Source organism: Phoxinus phoxinus (genome assembly GCF_949152265.1).
Source record: "Phoxinus phoxinus genome assembly, chromosome: 6".
NCBI classification, from domain to species: Eukaryota; Metazoa; Chordata; class Actinopteri; order Cypriniformes; family Leuciscidae; genus Phoxinus; species Phoxinus phoxinus.
In genome coordinates this window covers 18,665,153-18,684,590 of record NC_136881.1, presented here as the reverse complement: position 1 = coordinate 18,684,590, position 19,438 = coordinate 18,665,153, and the positions used below count along the sequence as shown (strand labels likewise).

Below are 19,438 nucleotides of genomic sequence, written 5' to 3'. Positions count from 1 at the left end.
GCAAGACCAGCATCTCAATCTTCTGCATATCTATGCGTTTGTGCATATGGATTGACATTGAAAGTATCAACGCACTGGCAGTATCTTAAATGTGAACCCTTTTATAAATTTAGAGAGGTACATTTTAACTCTCTAAGCAGAGGAGAATGACTATTTTTATGTCAAAGTAAATAAAAGTCTTTAAAGCTGCAGTCGGCAAGTCTGGCAGATTGAGGGGACTTCAAAATTCAAAATTTTGAATGTTTACAACTCTCATGCCCCTCCCCCACCACCGCGAGCACCCTCCCATCGAGTTCGTGCTCGTCAGTGCGTGTACCAGATTTGATGTGAACGTGCCCGTCTCTTCAGCATCGAAGCATAATTTTCTTTTCTTTGGCTGTTTTGGACCTCCTAGCTCTGGTTGTTAACTGAGGAATTGGAAACTTGTTAGTAGATTTTCTCTCTGCCATCACGCTTCGTACATCCAACACACCTGCGAACTTCAGGCATGTGCATGTGATAATATTGTAACATGTGCGAGAGGGGAGGGGGGATCTGTGGCGTGTGCACAAACTGTGATTGGAAGTCAGATCTAACACCCCTGCGCTGACTGGACCAGAAGAACCGGGAGCGGTGGATTTTGCAAAACAAATAACAGGCTCCAGGCTCCATCAACCTATACAAGTAATTTATTAATCATATCATCATTAAAGGATTTGTAAACATATTGAATGGCATGTGTAAAAGGGTTTACAATTCATATGTTGATATTATATGTTTTAGTGTCAATTCAAACATTCAAATGTTCTTTCTCATTCCCTTTCTTTCTTTCTTTCTTTCTTTATTTGTAATGCAACTCTCTTTTCCATTATTTTTTGACATTTATAATAATATATAAATATGGTTTCCTTAAAAAAAATATAATACCATATCATTGAGTGGATGATGAATATTGTTGAGTCATTATACACATAAGATGCATACGGATGTTTTTTTTGGGTGTTGATTTGTTGATGTATCTTTTATGTCAATTTCATACATTTACTCAAATTAAATTATAATAAGACACCATAGGGCTGTTACCAATTAAATTAAATAAGTAGGGCCTATCAATCTTTGCAATGGAGAAGAAACACAGAAGCTGCATTTGAAATGGCTTTAGATGCCTTTACACAGACATAAATAACGTTTTGGTGTTTTAAACATAAAACGTTGAATAATGATATTTTAAATGGTTTAAAACATGAAAAGATACTTTAAATGTGAAATTAAAACCGCCAGTAGGTGGCAGCAAGTCACTGTTAATGAGTGAGTCATTGAGATTCAACTGATTCGTTCAAAAAGCTGATTCGTGAAACACCTTGGTGTGTTTCTCAGAGACGCAAAAACAGTGCCGTGGCTTAGTTTCTAACTATTTTCGTTGGCGAAATAGAGCTAAAACAGCCAATTTTGTGTCTAAAATGTAAGTCACTTAATATGAACTTCTTGTTTATTAAATTTGTATATCATCACATTTGTCATGATAAGTATTATCAAATATTATCATGCGGTGTCATGCTAATATCTGGAGAACAACGGCACTCTTCGTGTGATATTAGATTAGATTAACTATAAAATTATATAAACCGACTAAATCACACAGTGAAAGCGTGAAAATCTAACTGTGCAGCCGCTAGTCTAATCTAAAAGACTAGCCTACATCACGTAACGTTACATGCGGTTACACGATATGGGTGTGTTACACGATACTATGGCTGTGTGTGTGAGGCATAGCCTACGGTGTTAAACAAGCTAGGTAAACACATAGAAATTTATAAAAGGGTAAACGTTATAATCGCTAACATAGCGGACTACATTGGTGACATATCATATGTTGTTGTTGTCATGATTTATTAATGACTCAGCATCATCTGTATTAAAGAGAAAATAATCACTTAATCCGATGTTTAAAGTGAATAAAATAGCCTTGACTTACGGGAGTTCCACAACTACTGAAAAACATTGTTCTCTCCCAGTCCCACCGGACTTTGCGTAGCCTAGGCCTATGTGGTGGTGAGGTAAAAGGGGAGCAGGCAGTGGACCAAAGCACTGTGAGGCAAGTGAGGGGGACTCAAAATGTTTAAAACGTTTTTTTTTTTTTTTTTTTTGCACCGTTTGCATTTGCATTGTTTTACTACGTACACAATTATTTTAAGTATATATCATTATATTATTTACAATACACATGTTTTAAAATATTTTTAGGGAGGGACAACCGCCTAAGTTCCTACCAGTATAAACAACAATAACTTACACAAATTATCTGTTGTTGTTGTTTTTTCTTAAAACCCCTTTTTTTTTTTTTTTTTAACCATGTAGCAAGCTTTTTAAAAAAAATCTTGAAAAATTAGTTTTTAAACCATTTAACCAATAGTATGAATCGGTCAAAATTATGACTGTCGGTTAACGGTTAACCAGTTAATTATGAGCATCCTATGATTTTCCATTATGGGGATCATCTGATGATTAATGTATGTGAGGGGGGAAAAAGAAAAGAAAAAACTTTCTCTGAACTTTTATGGACAGTAGAGAAACATCCTTTTTGGCTATAGGTATGACACAGCCTGTTCTAGTCAGCGAGTTTATTCTTTCAAATCACTAATAATTCTGATTTGCTATTCACATCAGTGCAGACATGTCCAGCTAAACATGAAGCACAGTGAGCATCAATCAGAGTGAAGGCAGGGCAGAGTGGACATTGAACGGAAGAGAGAGACAAAGAGAAGTCCAGGGCGATTGTTGCTTGGACCACTGAGGACCCTGTGAACTCCTCTCAAAGACTCAGCTGACAGAGATCAAACCAGTGACAGCCTGCTGCAGTATCCAGAGACATAACTGTGTTCAAAGTGCTGGATAGAGGGGCACAGGGAGGGGGGGCATGCGGCCGCCTCAGGAGGACAAGGGAGGGAGGTGAGCCGCTTCTGCCAGCGACTGATCTTCTTTCTCTCTCTTCGTTGTCTCTGTGCTGTCACCCGCTGATTGATCCAGGTGTTTTATAGCTATCTGGAGGCACAGAGCATTCAGACAAAGAAAGACCTCTGTCAGTTCTTTTGATTGGGGCTGCACATTCCTGGGCCAGATGGTGGACAGGCCTTCTTTGGACAACGCCAATCCACATACCTCTCCCGAGTACTCAGGAGAGCTGCTGTGCGTGTATGCACTTCCTTTCAGACAGTGTAGGTCAATGATAACATGCAAAATGATAAATATAAAAAGATGCATGATTATTCCCTTTAAAAAAAAAATGTTTAGAAAAAAACATGATGAAGGCTGTTTGAGAACTGTAATATTAACAGAACCACTTTTAGAATGTGTTAACGTGAGGCAGGTTCGATGCGTTTCAATTGAATTGTTTGGCAAATTTAGCAAAATGGCATAATACTGATATTAGTGATATCACATAAAAGTTATTTTAGCAAATATTCAATCTAATTATATTTATTATGTATATTTATTGCACATACATTCTAATTAGTTTATGATTAACTTTAATATTTTTTGATAATGTACAGCACAACCATAGTTTTACACAGTTACTAATTTGTTCACTTTGTTCTGTTTTCAATCTCCTCTGTGGGTTGAGGTGCATCCAGGGGTCAATGGAGACTTGTGCTATGAGCCAAACGTGTGTGTGTGTGTGTGTGTGTGTGTGTGTGTGTGTGTGTGTGTATGTGTGTGTGCGTGCGTGCGTGCATTATTTATATTATTTTTTTATACTGAATTAGATGTACATTATATCTGCCTGCAGGCCAGATGCAGATTAATTCATAGTCAATTGCCATAATGGCTCTTTCGTATAAAACATAGACCTACAGTATACTGTATCATTTATAACATTGTACATCATAGAAATCCCTTTGACTAGAATTGTGTTATTTATCTGTCATTATTCAGTTTTTTTGTGAATAGCATACATTTACATTACATATTTAACTATGTACATGGATTTGAAAAGGGTGCACAAGAGAGACACACAAAACTTGAGCAAGGGAACCATCAGTTAAAAAGTATTTAAAACAATTGCTCTGTATTATAAGTGTAAATATGGTAACAATATAATTGTTATTACGACAATTTACAACAATAATAAGGTAATTGATTTGATTCTGTTCTTTTTTAATTTTGTAATTTCACTATATATATATTTTTTAGATAGCCTATTTGTTATACACTTGTTATACACTTGAAAAATGTATGCAAATTATTTTCTTAAATGTTCAATGTATTACCTGTAAATAATAATACAATGGTGATGAATGATGAGTCAGAGTTCACTGCAAACGGCCTGTCCATAAAATAATGCATATCTGTTAACATGTATTTTGTATGTGTATGACACGTCTAAAATTGCAAATTCATGGTAGGAAACCTGCAAATACTCTAAAGATGCTGCGTGTTTTTATGCTGTGTTTCAAAGGCAAAGCAGACTATGTTAGTTGAATATGTTTCACATGTTTTTAAAGAGGCAAACCATCAGTGCCTGTAAGTCTGTAGAACAATTTCTCCTCCAAATACAAGGAAGTTGATTCTTTTTTTTCAAATTATACTAACTGTTCATTTACAAAGTTTCACTTACAAAGTTTCAAGCTAACCACTTTTCAAAATTCCAGGAGTTTCTCTCTTGATTTATTACCCTCACACAAAATGGAAAGTATTTCAAAACAAATGTACAAATAACATCACAAACCTTTACTCCCTGTTCAGGTAAACTCTTTGTAACCTATTTACTCTTAAATCCCAACATGTGAAAGCTAAACATGTATTTACATGTATGTCTTATGACATAGCCTACTGTATATTACATACATACTGTCACAAATCAAACAGAGAGGTTTGTAGCACACTCTGCATGTTTCAAGTCTTTTCAATCAGTCTTCCGCTGATAAAGGCTCATTCCCAGCAGGCTTTGCCACCTGCTCTGATTACCCAACAAAAGATTGTGTGGGATAGCAACCAAGACTATAGTAAAATGGACAAGAACAAAAGTCTAATAAAACACACACACACACACACACACACACACACACACACACACACACACACACACACACACACACACACACACACACACACACACACACACACACACACACACACAGTTTTGCAAACACATGCACTTTATAATTGAATAAAACAAAGTCTCCACACAACTGACAAAGAGCAAAACAACTGTCTAATGTTTTTTGTTTTTTTTTTCTGTGTAAATGTGGATCTCCTCATACCACCACAGCATTAGGGAGCAGTAGGAGCATTAGTCAGAGTACAAGCATTTTGCACCCAGGTTGACCCCAGAAGGAGAGGACAGCTACATATTGACTACACAGGACCAGCAAGGATGTGTAGACATACAGACAAGACCTCTGGGTCTTCGGGAATATATTCTGATCTTTTTTCTTCTATAGACTCTATATAAACAATCTCAAAACACACTAAATGCAAAATAACAATTGTTTAATTTATCTTAATGAATTGTTCTTCTCTTGGGTATTTTGTAATGCTACTATAACTTATCTGATCTGGTTGTATAACAATGTTTTTAGTTTTTTTTTCAGTGCAGTGCCCCTGAACAAGCTATATACATTGCTGTAATATTTGCAGTACTAAAAGTGCCTATTTCTCTGTGTGTGCATTACCTGGGTCATGATGCAATGTCAACTTCTGACAGCTGTCCCTAGCTCCTTTAAGACTGTATTTCTTCATTAGCATAAATTACATCAGATTGTTACAAGAAAGGAATGAAAAGAGTAATGAAGAGAGAAAAAGAATATGGATAGAAACTCATCCTGATCTCACTTGCACTCCTACATGACCACAGTGACAACTGTGAGACTGTCCTTCCCACTCCCTCATGCTCTGGCGGTACGTATGTATACTGAAATGTGTGTATGTGTGCGCATGAATACAGAGGGAGGCAGACTCAATGAAAGTCCATCACACTCACTTTATCAGGCCAAACAAAGTTCAGAGATAGAGAGGGGATGAAGAGGAGAAGAGGCCATCTGCCTGTCACAGGTCATTCACTGCAAGCATCTGTGCTTTTATTCACTATTTATTAATCTTGTTATTTTAATTTTTTTACCAATATTTTATACCAATATTACAGTACCAATATTGTCTTTAAAATGGATGTTGCAGTAGACAGATGACTTTTGTCTAATTTAAGAGTTTTTTTTTAAGGATTAATGATTTTCTTTAATTTTGCCATTTTCCAGGAGTTTTTTTTTTTTTTTTTTTTTTTTTTTTTAGATATAGGGACGTTTTTGTTTTTTGTTTTGCACATGTGCAACAGGGAATGTTTGCCAAGGATTTGATTGCCATCCTGCAATCGACCCAACAAAATTACCACCCTACTCCCTGGATCCTACAATGGTCCACATCATTTGACTAAGATGGCCCAATGCAATTATAAAGCTATTGACGGATGTTTGTACGTCTTCTAGGCTGTGCAGTATTAAGTCATTAGCACAACAAATTGTGGCAGACCTTTTATTGCCACACAGTCATGAGAACAAGCAGTGGCCCAGAGTTAACGAGTCACATATCCCCCCCCCCCCCACCCCTCCACCCAGCATTGACTCCAACTTCCACCCTCCCCCAATCTGCATCCCATATTTATAATTTTACCACATCCTAACAATAACATGACTAGAACTGGTGCAAAACACACGTCCAAGGATAATGAAACACACACGTTACCGCAGAAGGCTGTAAGTACAACCAGCTGTGACAGTCTCCTCTGAGAGTGAACAAGAGAACAGGAGAAAAAAGAGAGTAAGAAAGACTGATACCAAGAGAAAAAGTAAGAAAGTCAGACACATGTGAATGCAGCTGTACTCAGGGGGAAACCACACGCTCTATGTTTCCAGCTGCCTTCTCAGTGGCTCCTTCTTTCTCAGGCCCCTGTCCCTCTCCAGCCTCTTTTGGCCATCTTTGTTTTGACAGGGCTCTGCAGTTCCAAAAACCTCTCTCAGATGTGCTGAGGTAAGGGAAAAACAAAACAAACTTGTTTTTTTTTTCTTCTTGTGCGCGCACATGTATGGCTTAGCACATTCACAATCCCTCGTTCTTGTGTACACACACAAGTGAATTAACACAAGCAGTCATTAGACTCCACTCTCTCCTTATTTATGTGTTTACTTATAGCTCTTAAAAATCTTGGAAGAGCAAATTTCCCTCGGTGAAAAGGTTTCACTTAGCCACAATGATTTGGGAAGGACACATTCTTTTGACGCTGTGGGTCGGCCTCAAATCCAAGACCTCAGCATGTGCTGAATTTTGAGCATACCTCAACATGTGTTACCTCTTTGTAATATTTACTTTGTAGGGCAATATGAAGTGGATAGCACAGCCAAATGCTGCTTTCACTGCTTTTAATAGGGGCCTATCGCCCTCATTAAAAAACAAATATTAACTGTGAAACTTACAAACAGCACACAAAAGTGTCCAATCATATTAAAATAAACAATAATTGTCCCCCAACACCATCTCTTGGCTTCTGGCATCAAGTTCCTGCTCTAGATTGTTTGCTTGTAACGTTTTTCTTTTTTAAAATATCTGCATGCTTTCCTGCTAATTGCAACTTGTTTTTATCTAATAATCTAATTTACCATAATCTTACGCTAAGCACATGTGTAGTTTATAAGCTGCAAGCAAATATTCAAACTAGCAAATACATTTATCTGCAACATAACTGTGTCAGGTCTAGCTGACATTATAAGGTGTACAATATTCACCATAACACAATTTAAAACACCAAGCCAAGCACCAAGATAAAACTGCAATAAAACAGAAAGGAAGAGAAAAAAAAAATGTTGTCGCCTATTGGCTAATGATTATAGGATCATAGGGTTATTATTGTATGGGGGACGAAAGAGAAGAAATTACTTGGAAGTGTGTGGTGTCTAGAAGTCTAGTTTTTTTCTCCTCAGTTTTCTCCATTCATGTTTTTTGCATGATTATCGTGTTTGTGCCATCCCCATGTGGCGACTTTGCATAGACATTTGAATAATGAAGGGAAGTCATTTAACTATTCTCCAGGTATTAAAAACCAATGTTTTTTTACACGATGCAGCAACATTAGGCATGTTAATTGGGCTCTTTGGACTTACCCAAAAAAGGGACTAAATTAATTACTCATGTCGACAAAATGTCAGAAACACGCTTTGGAAAATAATAACCCAAGGCCTCATTTGCATTTTTAACCTTTATATATATTTTTTTCTTTTAGAAGTGAGTGGACTCTAGCCATGTAGATTGAACAAAGCATTTTGAGATTGTTGAAATACAACATGATTTCAACAAACAAGGCCTTGTTTTGTATTTTTTCAAAGTAATATTCATTACTGTCATAAATAACATTTCTTGGATAAAGTTTACACCTATTAGTTTGTAGTACTCATCATGTACAAAAAAAACAAACAAATAAACCACTAATTACCTATCTAGACACCATTTGTGTAGCAAACTTCCACTGCAAATGTTGCCTCAAAATGTTTCCTCAGCATATTAAATATAACTAGTATCCATGTGTGCTATTATTTTGACTTGTTTATTTACTGAAGCATGCATTACCTCTGCTGAAAAATCCAGCATAACACAGCATGAATTCCATGTTGGTCTAGGCTGGTTTATGCTGGTTAGAGCTGGTGTAATGCTGGAATAGTGCTGGTGTACCAGCGGGGCCTCATTTATAAAGCATGGGTATGCACAGATTTGATCTTAGAGTGTGTGTGCGCTAAAACCCACACCAATGTTCATATTTATTAAAACGGCCTTTGATGTGGTAAAGTGCTTAGTCAGGGTCTGAGCAGATGTACTGTAGGTACAGTATTTAGAAATATAAGCACTTCTTGCCGCTCGCCATTTTGAAGTAAAGGATTTGGACGTTGACTGGTGCTCTTCTATATGTTAATGGAATTAATTAGGCAACATTTACAAAACCGAGATCGGTAACCATTCAGCTGAGCACAATTTCAAGATCATCATATTACTTTCACTTCTGGAAGAGAGGCGTATACACATTTTTTTTGTGTGTATTTTCGTTCTCTAAATCACACATTTTTGAAAAATCAAAGATCAAATGTAGGACATTTTATAAATGAGGCCCATGCTGTTCTCAAGTAAAACTAAGTGTAGCTGGCCCACCAACATGTCCGCTTCCCATGCTGGGGATAAGCAAACCATAGCAACCATCCCATGGTCCAAAATACCTTTAGCTGGTGACCAGCAATGCTAGATTTTTCAGCAGGAACATCACAATTAGCTGTGGGCCTTAGTCAAGTCCCCTATGATATTCATTATGTAGAGAGGCAAGATGAAAGGAGAAGATGAAATAGCTACGGCTATATCTGAGCTATAACTTCAACCATAGCTTGTGCCTTTTTAATAAATATATATTGTCGAGCTTAATTCATGAATCTATATCAGTGTTCCCTGTTTCAAGGTTTTTAAAAGTGCATTCATAACCTTACAAGGACATTCAGAGAGTGCTTGTGAGGAAGCCATTGGAAATCGCTTGTGAGTCAACAGAAAAAAAAGAGAAGTGTGCTGAAAGAGATGTGCTTAAATGTAGTGTACTTTAAATCTTAAAAGTGTATTTTTAATAAACTGTTCTTTCAGATAATATAATATGAATCTGTTGACTAACATTAAAGCACATGCAAAGTAGGCTACTTGATTATAATTTTAACTGGGTTATTTGATATCGCATCTAAAATTAATATATTTAAATACACACCAGATTAATTAGAAATTACATTAAGTTAAATTTTAGTTTGTCATAAATGCTTGTCTGAACATTAACACTACACTTTACCCATTTTTCAACAGAAATAAGTATGAATTTAGCCTATAAAGATGTATCATTATTTTATATAACTTGCATACATTTTAACTACATTTTCATATGCAAATACATTTTAATTTAATTGCAACTCACAATTAATTAATTCCCTGAAAACATTACATTTATTTCACAAAAAAAAAAAAAAAATCTGTACTTTTTTTTTCTTTTTTTTAAAGAATAGTGTATGTGTAATTTGTACTTTTTTCACAAAGGTCAGATCTGCACATGTACCACATAGAAGGCACATGGAACAGAGAGTTTTATCTAGAAGATAATAAATGTGTGAATGTGTCTAAATGAGAGGATGAACCCACTGTTTCTTTTATTCCTTCTATTTGGTATCAAAATTGTTTCATGTCACATATTGCTTGATTAGCAATTCAGCAAGAGGTCACTGGACAATTGGGGCAGCTCTGCCTCATGGTAGTCTCGTATCAGTATGTGCGTATGCTGAACATGGGGAACCTTAGGGAGAGGCCAGTGACAGCTGTAACATACAGAATGATCAGCATCAGCGCCCGTTTCAGACTAATTAGAGCAGCAGCTCTGCTCAGAATGGCCCCAGTAATTAATTAGACAGGCAGTGAAGCTGAAATTTTTAATCAAGAAACTGTATTTCAAAAAAAGGAGAGAAAAAAAAGATAATCATTACATGTAATACACCTGACAGTAATCCCGTGCATTTCGATTTCCACTGAAAACAGCCTGCATTTCACATATTAAATTATGTCCCAACTGAAAATCCTCTCCCTTTAGACTCTGAGGCGTTTTTCATTCTAAACTCCAACTCCAATTTGAGTAACTGCAAATTATTAAAAGTCAGCATAATAAAATGTAATATTGACTATTAAATGGAAAAAAGGGTTTATTGTGTATATATATATATATACAGTATATACATATATACAGTATATACTTAGGGCTGGGAATCGATTAAAACAAATTAACAAATTAATTGCACAATTTGCTGTAATTAATTGCAATTAATCGCATTTCCCCCAAGCTTGTAATCATCAATATTTAAACGTAGAATCACCTAATTAAATTAAACACAGAAAAAAATGAACAGAAATATTCAAATAATATTAAACATCAATATATCAATATATTATTCTTCATTCAGTAGTTCTATGCAACATACTCAGATTTAACCAATTCCCCCAATTGGGGGAGATTGAAGGCACAAATCAGATCTGAGGGGGCCACCTTTTGCCCCGTCGTGGTGCCGGCCCTGTATATAGTTAATACCCTGTATATAATAAAAATACTTCAATCTTAAGGACAATCTGGTTGCTCTTAATACTTTGATAAAAAGGGATATTGAGAGTGAAAATATTTTTATTCTGACTGCAATACTGGAAGAAACTTAAAACGCAATGTCCTGGTAGTGAAATTGCCAATTGCCGCATGAGCTAGGAATAACATGGAAGTTACAATGGTAGATGAGTGAAGTGCTGGACTTCTACCTGTCCATGTCTAAGCATTTTATTTTTATTTTATTTATATGTGACGGGAAAAAAAAAGAATCATGTGTAGCACCAGAGAAACTAAATCAATATAGTACAGTCCAGAGTCACTTTTATCTGTCTAGAGAGAGAGAAGGGGGAAAAACAAGTCACTGCTGGAGTCAGGAAAAAGGAAGATTCAGCTGAGATGGAAAGAGTGTTTGTGTGTAGAGCAGTGCTCCACTGACTTCAGTATTCCTTGAGTTTTTTCTTCTTCTTCTTCCCCCCCCCCCCCCCCCCCCCCCCCCCCCCCCTGAGGCTTTTAAGCCTGTGCCACAGCCTAATAATCTGTTCTAAGTGGAACTTAGAGTTCTGGTCTGCAGAGACATGGGTAGCTCTGTTGTGGAATCATTAGTGTGTGAAGTGCACTCATTTAAAGACAAATGGTGGGGCAGGAACCATGCAAATGACCCATTTCTGTTTGCCAGGCAACCTATGTCTGCCAGCCCGCTGCAATGTATTCTGCCAACTTGTGACGGCTTGCCTTCCCCAGGGGAAGCAGCAGTGTCACAGACACCAGTATTTCTGCTTCTTAACAAATGTATCAATGTGCGAAATAGTTTAGGCAGCTGGTGACACACATTTGCTGTAGCACATCATGCATAATTCAGACCAACAGGACCACAGGATCTAACACTGAGTGCAAATTGAGATAGCAGATATATGTCAGTGTTGGTAAACAGTCAATGACAAGGTAGGGATGACAGCAAAGCTTTTACACATTCGCTGTTTTTAGGATACATTTTTCATGTCTCACCATTCTATAGCTCTCCTGAAATACTTTGATGGCACACTAAATTCCAAACAGAATGAATTATGTATACATTTAAATATATATATATATATATATATATATATATATATATTTATGTATGTAACTATGTATGTATGTTCGTATATATTTAGTTATGTACAAATCTTTGCTCATTTTGAACTATGTATAAATAATAGCTGTCACGATCCTGTGGTTCTCTGTTTTAAGAACTTTTATTATGAAATGTGTTTCCTCCTTTTGTTGTGCCTGTGCTTCACCCTTGTGTTTGCCTAGTTTCCCTTGTTAGTTTCAATGTTTACCGTCACGTGTTACCTTGACGATTAATCTCCTCCCCTTGTTAGCATGTTACCTTGTTAACTTTACTGTGTGTGTATATATAGCCCCTTGTTTCAGTTAGTGGTTGTGGGTCATTGTATGTATCTACTTTTCCTTGTATTACGGTCTTGTTTGCCTTTGGATTTATGTCTTCCTTGGATGGATTATCTTTGATCATGGGTTGCTTGCATTTAAATCGACACTTCTCCTTGTCTCTGAGCCACTGTTACAGAATGACCGACCAACACTGATGGATCTAGCAGCAGTTTTACCGCCTGGAGTTTGTCTCCTCCTCCTCCGTCAGGCCAGAGGATCACACTCAAGAACTTCCTGGACCTTGTGAATCAAACTGATTTCCCAGAAAAGTCACTCATAGTTTTTTATCGGACTAGCATCTGCATCGCGATGCATCGTAGAAACTATTAATTTCGACACCCCAAGTCCCCACCACTTTTTCTCAGGATATTGTCTCCCACCACTTTATGAAACATTATGAGGCACAGATGTACCTACTACAAATAAAACATCTCCAGTTAACTAGCAGAGCATTAATTTAGTTCATTATTAAATATGAGACGATCTAGTGCTCAAATGTGTTGTTTGTTAGCATGTTACCTTGTTAGCTTTTCTGTGTATATATATATATAGCCCCTTGTTTCAGTTAGTGGTTGTCATCATTGTAAATATCTACTCTTCTTTGTTTTCCTGACTTGTTTGACTGTGGATTATTTTACTGTTTGGATATATGTCTTCCTTGGATGGATTATGTTTGATCATGGGATTATGTTTGATCATGGGTTTCTCTACAATAAACAACTTGCATTTAGATCCACACTTTTATGTTTAATTTAATGTGTTACTTGCCATTTCTTTGTAATTGTTTGTGAAATTTATAGCAATTTCTGAGTGAAACTTATTTTTAAAGTATCCCACCCAACCCAGTGTACACAGGTTGGGAATTGAGAATGACCCTCTGTGTCTTTAAAATCTCTCTTCTTTAGTCTTGGTCATGATGCTGAGCTAAGCTCCACCAGGACCTACAAGATAAGCCACCATCTCTCTTTCTCTCTCTATCCACGTAATCCTTAGAGCCCTTAATTTGCTCATCAGCCAAGTACTCCAACATCTCTGAACAGAATGAAGAGGGGAAACAGAATGAGGACTCAGACTCATTCCAATAGTAGAAGTACCAGTATTCTCTGATTGTATGCATTCCAGTTTCAGGGTGGGTGTATGATGTTTATTTACTAACTGCTGCTGTTTCACACAGAAGCTGTTTGTTTATTTTTTGTGTTGTGTCTTTTTGTCTATGTTTCTTCTAGATTATTATTTTATTACCATATTTTCATTCATCGCTGGTGGTTCATGCTGGTATGCAGCTGGCTGCTGAATTGCACTGGTCTGCAGCAAGCTCTCTCCCCTGAACATCTGTGTGTCGAACATTCGCGTTCAGTGCTGACGTCCCACCGTTTGATTTATCCATGTTCTCTGGTGTGGGAGCTATGGGTCGTCAAATGTTTTCTTTCATCACTCAAGCAGGGACTGCTGGACATTATAAATATGTTGACTCCATTGTTATGTTGTGTCTATATTCTGTATCTTATGTGTTTTTGTCACTTTATGAAGAATATTTTTATTATTATTATGTATACATGGCAATGCTCATGATGCCCTGCTATATGTAGAATAAAGCTTTGACTGACATAATATTTCTCAGAAGACCTCTTAATTTCTTTGGGTAAAACTTTGCTAAGAGCTAAGCTAAGAGAAGGAAATATTCCAGGTGCAGTCAGGGATGGATTGGGGCTAAAAAACAGCCCTGGACTTTTTCCCAAATAGGCCCATTCGCCCGTACACTCAAAAAAATTACTCTTTAAAATAACTTAATTCAATTATGGACAGTGGTTCCACACAAGCAAATTAAGTTGTATTAACATTAATGGATTTGTTTGACTCTATGTAAGCTCCTTGTGTTGTTACAACACAACTGAATTAAAAAATAGTAATGAACAATCAAATCCATGAAATTGATTCTCTGTAACTTAAACCGGTTAAGTTTAGCGAAAATGCTTTGTTTATTTAAAACTGGACTGAACAAAATAAAGTGTGATGGATTTAAATGATTTCTCAAACGAACTTCTAGACTATAGCTATGAACTAATAAGAGCACGTATTAACATTTTAAATGTTAAGTTTTTCAATGCTCCTTCAGCCACAGTAAATTAACTTATTTGAATCAGTCCGCACCCTAACCAAATGCTCAACTCTTCTCCACAATGGTAACCCACTGTAATTTAAATGGTTCTAATAATCACAATGTAATCGAATATTAAACACAATTACACACTATCAAGTCTTCCTCTTTTCTCATTTTCTCAAAAACACATAAAATAACACTTAATTTCAACATTTATTCTCTCTTAATTTAGCTATATGCAAAGCATGCTGGGAACTAAGCACCGCCCAGTTTCAGATAAGGCAACACAAATCATTCATGTAATCCAACGCAAACAGATTAAGTAAACTTAGTTTTTTTTTAAATTCCAAAATTAAACCCTTTACATTAGTTTAAAGATTTATAATTAAGTATAGTGGAAAATTATACAGGTTAAGTTAATTAAACGCAATATAATAGTGTTTTGGAGGTAAAATAAATATATCTGTGTTACTTTAACAAAAAATAATTGGGTAAAAACAACAGTGCCACAAAACCATTTTTTTGAGTGTAGCCGTGCGCGGCAGACACTAGCCAGGATGTCCAGATACTATGCCACAATACTGTAGCATATCAGACAAAGTATTCACAACAAGTAACATCTGAAAACCAATTATGATAATTGGGGTTGTGTTTGTTAATGAAGCCTCAGCCTTCAAATAAAAACAAAAACTGTACAATGCCATTACAAATGCATTGAAAATAAAATACAAATAATAAAATGTCATTGGCTACAGAAACCCCAAATTACACAAACTTCTCACTATAAAACATATAGTTACTATATACTATAACTTATAACTATTCAAATATAATGTAAGAAAATGAGACAGCTGTCTATTTCTGCATATATATTCATCTATAATCGTCATTAAAAAAGGGAAACCGACGCTGCCGGCTGCAGATACACAAACCATAAACAAAGCAGTGCGTTCTTATCGTTTTGAATATCAATTTTGCTAAACACTTTCTCTATTCCACTCTGCTCATGTTAATATTGAAATATTCACCAAGGAACACTCAGGTAAGATGACAAAAAATTAGAACAGCTTTCTATCTGTGCCGTTTTGAATTATTTGCTCATTGTTTTGCTATTATTCTCGTGCACTGACTATTTACTAAGCTGAACAGCAAATCAGAGTTCCCTCTTTCACAAACTACGTCGGCCAACCATCAAAAACGGTCCGATGTTGCCCAACGGCCGATCGTTGGCTTGGTGTGTCCCGGGCTTTTTTCGACGGCCCTCGGTTGGACGGCCGTTCTGGAATTTTCCCGAACGCACAGAATGTCAGTCCGTCCCTGGTTGCAGTTATTGTTGTACAATTTAAGACCATTGTCAATGTACAGTTTCAGGCACTTTATGGGTGAATGGAAGCACACATGAAGTGCCATCTGAAGTGGAGAACAGCTTCATTGCAAATGCCTTAATTGGATGCCGATGATGTACTGAAAGATCTGGAGTAATTGGAGTAATGTCTGGGTATACCCAATGTCATCGCAGTGAAATTAACATCTTTCTGAAGTTCTGAAGGCAGAGTTTGTGTTCTCTTGATGAGTCTATAGGAAGGGCTGCAGGTGTCAGGGCTGTGTCTTATTCAGCTTCACATTCCCACATGAATCATTTTTGTTGTACATCCTCTACCTCCTAACCTAGCTCTCTCTCTCATACACCTCTCCCTCCACCATCTCACTCTCTCTTCCTGTCTGTCTCAGAGTTATAGACCAGATTTGAGTCCCTAGAGGGAAATCTAAGTCAAGCTACTGTCATTTCAAACCCTGTGATAACTAGACTCAAGGCTGCCCATGAAGAGCTCAGGGGAACTGGATAGCGTGGACTGTTCTCTCTCTCTCTCTCTCTCTCTCTCTCTCTCTCTCTCTCTCTCTCTCTCTCTCTCTCTCTCTCTCTCTCTCTCTCTCTCTCTCTCTCTCTCTCTCTCTCTCTCTCTCTCTCTCTCTCTCTCTCTCTCTCTCTCTCCATTCATTCTCTACTGTGAGATGAGCCCACGCACTTTGCCATAAAGCAGAGCTGTGTTGTTGTCTTGACTACATTGCTCTGAGCTTCAGTCAGGCTGCTGGGAATTGGGGAATAGTTGTCTTGGCTGTTCCAAGGTCAGGCCTCTCCACATGACAGTTACTGGCTTCCTACAAGCAGGGAAATCAATACTTTCGGACTGTGGCTGTGCCCTCAGTGTACAACAACACCATTCCTTGACATCTGGCATGTCTCCAGCCGATGTCAGACAATCAAAACTCTATCTGACACACATTCAGTTCACATATCTGACTCACCCTTCCTCTTTTGCCTATTATCTCTGACTCAAGTCTCCTATCCCTCAATTTTTGTTAAATTTATGTTTCACATATAAGGAATGAAATGTCTTACACTTTTAATGTTTACATGCAGCCAAACAATACATTAATAATCGAATTGGTGGCTCAATCCGACTGGAAATCTTTAATGTAAAAAACCTTAATTGATCAATTGAACTAAATTTTGGGAGTGTAGGTGGTTTAGAGGTGGTGTAAACATAACTTTTAGAATCAGAATGCATATACCTATTGTGTACATACTGTATACTATATGTGTGAGTGTAAGTTATATACCAGATATCCATTCAATTGCTCTATTCATCTTAAATGCCATAGATTAAAAGAAGAAGAAGAAGAAGAAGAAGAAGAAGAAGAAGAAGAAGAAGAAGAAGAAGAAGTTGAAAATCCAAGTTGACAATACAAAATAAAATACTGCAATGGCGTTCTATTTTTCTTTCACTTTCTTTCCCCAGCAAAGCGGTAAGCCAAGAATCGACCAAAATGTCGGTTGCTTAGGGACACACTGAGTAGAGCTTCTGTGACTCTGATCCTATCAAGAAAGGGTCAGACTCTCATCCCTTCCAATAAACATTAAGCTTGCAATTCATTTCTCTCCAGTTGCCTACAGAAAATGCATCAAATAAAACAGCCACTTTAATGAATTGGATATTGAACCATTCATTAAAACATTCAAATTCACTTAAGTCAGCATAGGACACAATGAGACTGTAACCTGGGCTTTTCCAGCCTATAGGCTCTTAAATCCAACAGGGACATTAAAAATCACTCCGTGGGGTTAACCCTTAAACTGCCTGTCTATTAACCATGGTTAGTCTTTGCTATACAAAACAGCAAAACATTTCCTCAAGTATGGTTTCAATAATGAAGACAGAAGGATTCACTTTGGAAACAGAATTTTGCCAAGGACTCTTCCATAGGTGAAGCACAGACTTAATTTGACTTGAATTTGTAACCCAAACGTTGCTGAGAGACGGAGACCAAACCAGCTCTAATAGCCTATAATCAACTAAGATTCATATACATGAATTACTACTTGATATGTCAATTTAAATGTTTTAAACTTCGTATGATGTGATAAGCTACATGATAGATTTCTTTGTCTCACTCTCTCTTGAAGCCGATCTGTCCCCGTGCGTATTTGACGCTCGAACTGTGAGGGGTTTTTTTCCACTGTACTTTGCTCGCTGCGCGTCGTCTCAATTTATTACGACTCTCAACTGTGTGGTTACAAAGTATGTTACAATGGCATCGAAACCAGCTCAGCCAATAATAATCAAGAACTAGAAGTGTACGATTTTCGAACATGTGTTTTGACACTTTTGTCTGGCTATAGCATGAGAAAAAAAAATTGCATAATGCTGCCATCAAGGCAACGTCTTTTTAAGAGACACCCCTGCTTATTTCAGAAATACAATGCCAAGATTCATTCTGCACATGTTACAACAGTGTGGCTTCATATTAAAATAGTTCAGGTACTAGACTGGCCTGCCTGCAGTAGGCTACAGACCTGTCTCCTATTGAAAATGTGTGGTGCACTAAACAAAAATGAAAACAACAGAGACCACAGACTCTTGGGTAGCCTACTTAAGGTAATTTATCAATAAGAAATAAACTTTACCTTCACCGATTAGTGTCAGTTCCAAAACACTTACTAAGTATTGTTAGAAGAAAAGGTGATGTATCACACTGAACGTATTTTTATAAAAAAAAACAATAAAGTTTATCACTTGGAACATTGAAAAAAAAAAATCGATAAAAGATTTGTTCATTTTGCTGAACGAGATTCAAAGATCCGAGTCAGTAAAATGATCTGAACTTCCCACTACTACTCCGCTGGTAGCTAAAGCGCATGGGGCTTAGTGATATGTCACCCCATGTATTGTTGTGATTGGTCGTAGTGTTAGCCAATTGCGTGCAGTGAGATTTTCAAATGCATGCTTGATGCCGCCCCTCGAGCTGGCCGATTTTCATTAATCGACACCAGACCATTAATCTTTCAGATTTAGGTCTGGATTTCCAGGCTAGGACTCTGAATTAATCAAGTAATACTAACACTTTCTCCTCTATTCTATCACAAAAAAAAAACTACGTTAGATTGAACTGCGAAGTGTCATAGCACTTGCATACTGTTGTCCTACTGCTAGTTTAATTGCTTCTATTGTTCTCATTTGTAAGTCGCTTTGAATAAAAGTTTCTGCTAAATTAATAAATGTAAATGTAAATTTAATTGAAATGGATTTGAGCAGCAGCGTGGAAATCAACGCTGTAGCTAAAACGCGGAATGGAGTTTAATTTATTAGGGTATTCCTCAAGTGGAATGGATTTGTCTGACGGTGCTCTGAAAAGTGAACAGACATATGCGGTGAATTAGAGACGGTAAAAGTGTATCCTTAAGTGTAAGTCCAATATCATTGGTCTTAAAAAGTGGGTGGGTA

General features: G+C 36.9%; 1 protein-coding gene across 6 annotated transcripts in view; it reads right to left on the bottom strand.

Moving 5' to 3' along the window:
* Positions 1–19,438, bottom strand: part of bnc2 (basonuclin zinc finger protein 2) — a gene marked incomplete at its 3' end in the record, with an annotated part of 217,272 nt that overhangs the window by 63,071 nt on the left and 134,763 nt on the right. The window lies entirely within an intron of this gene.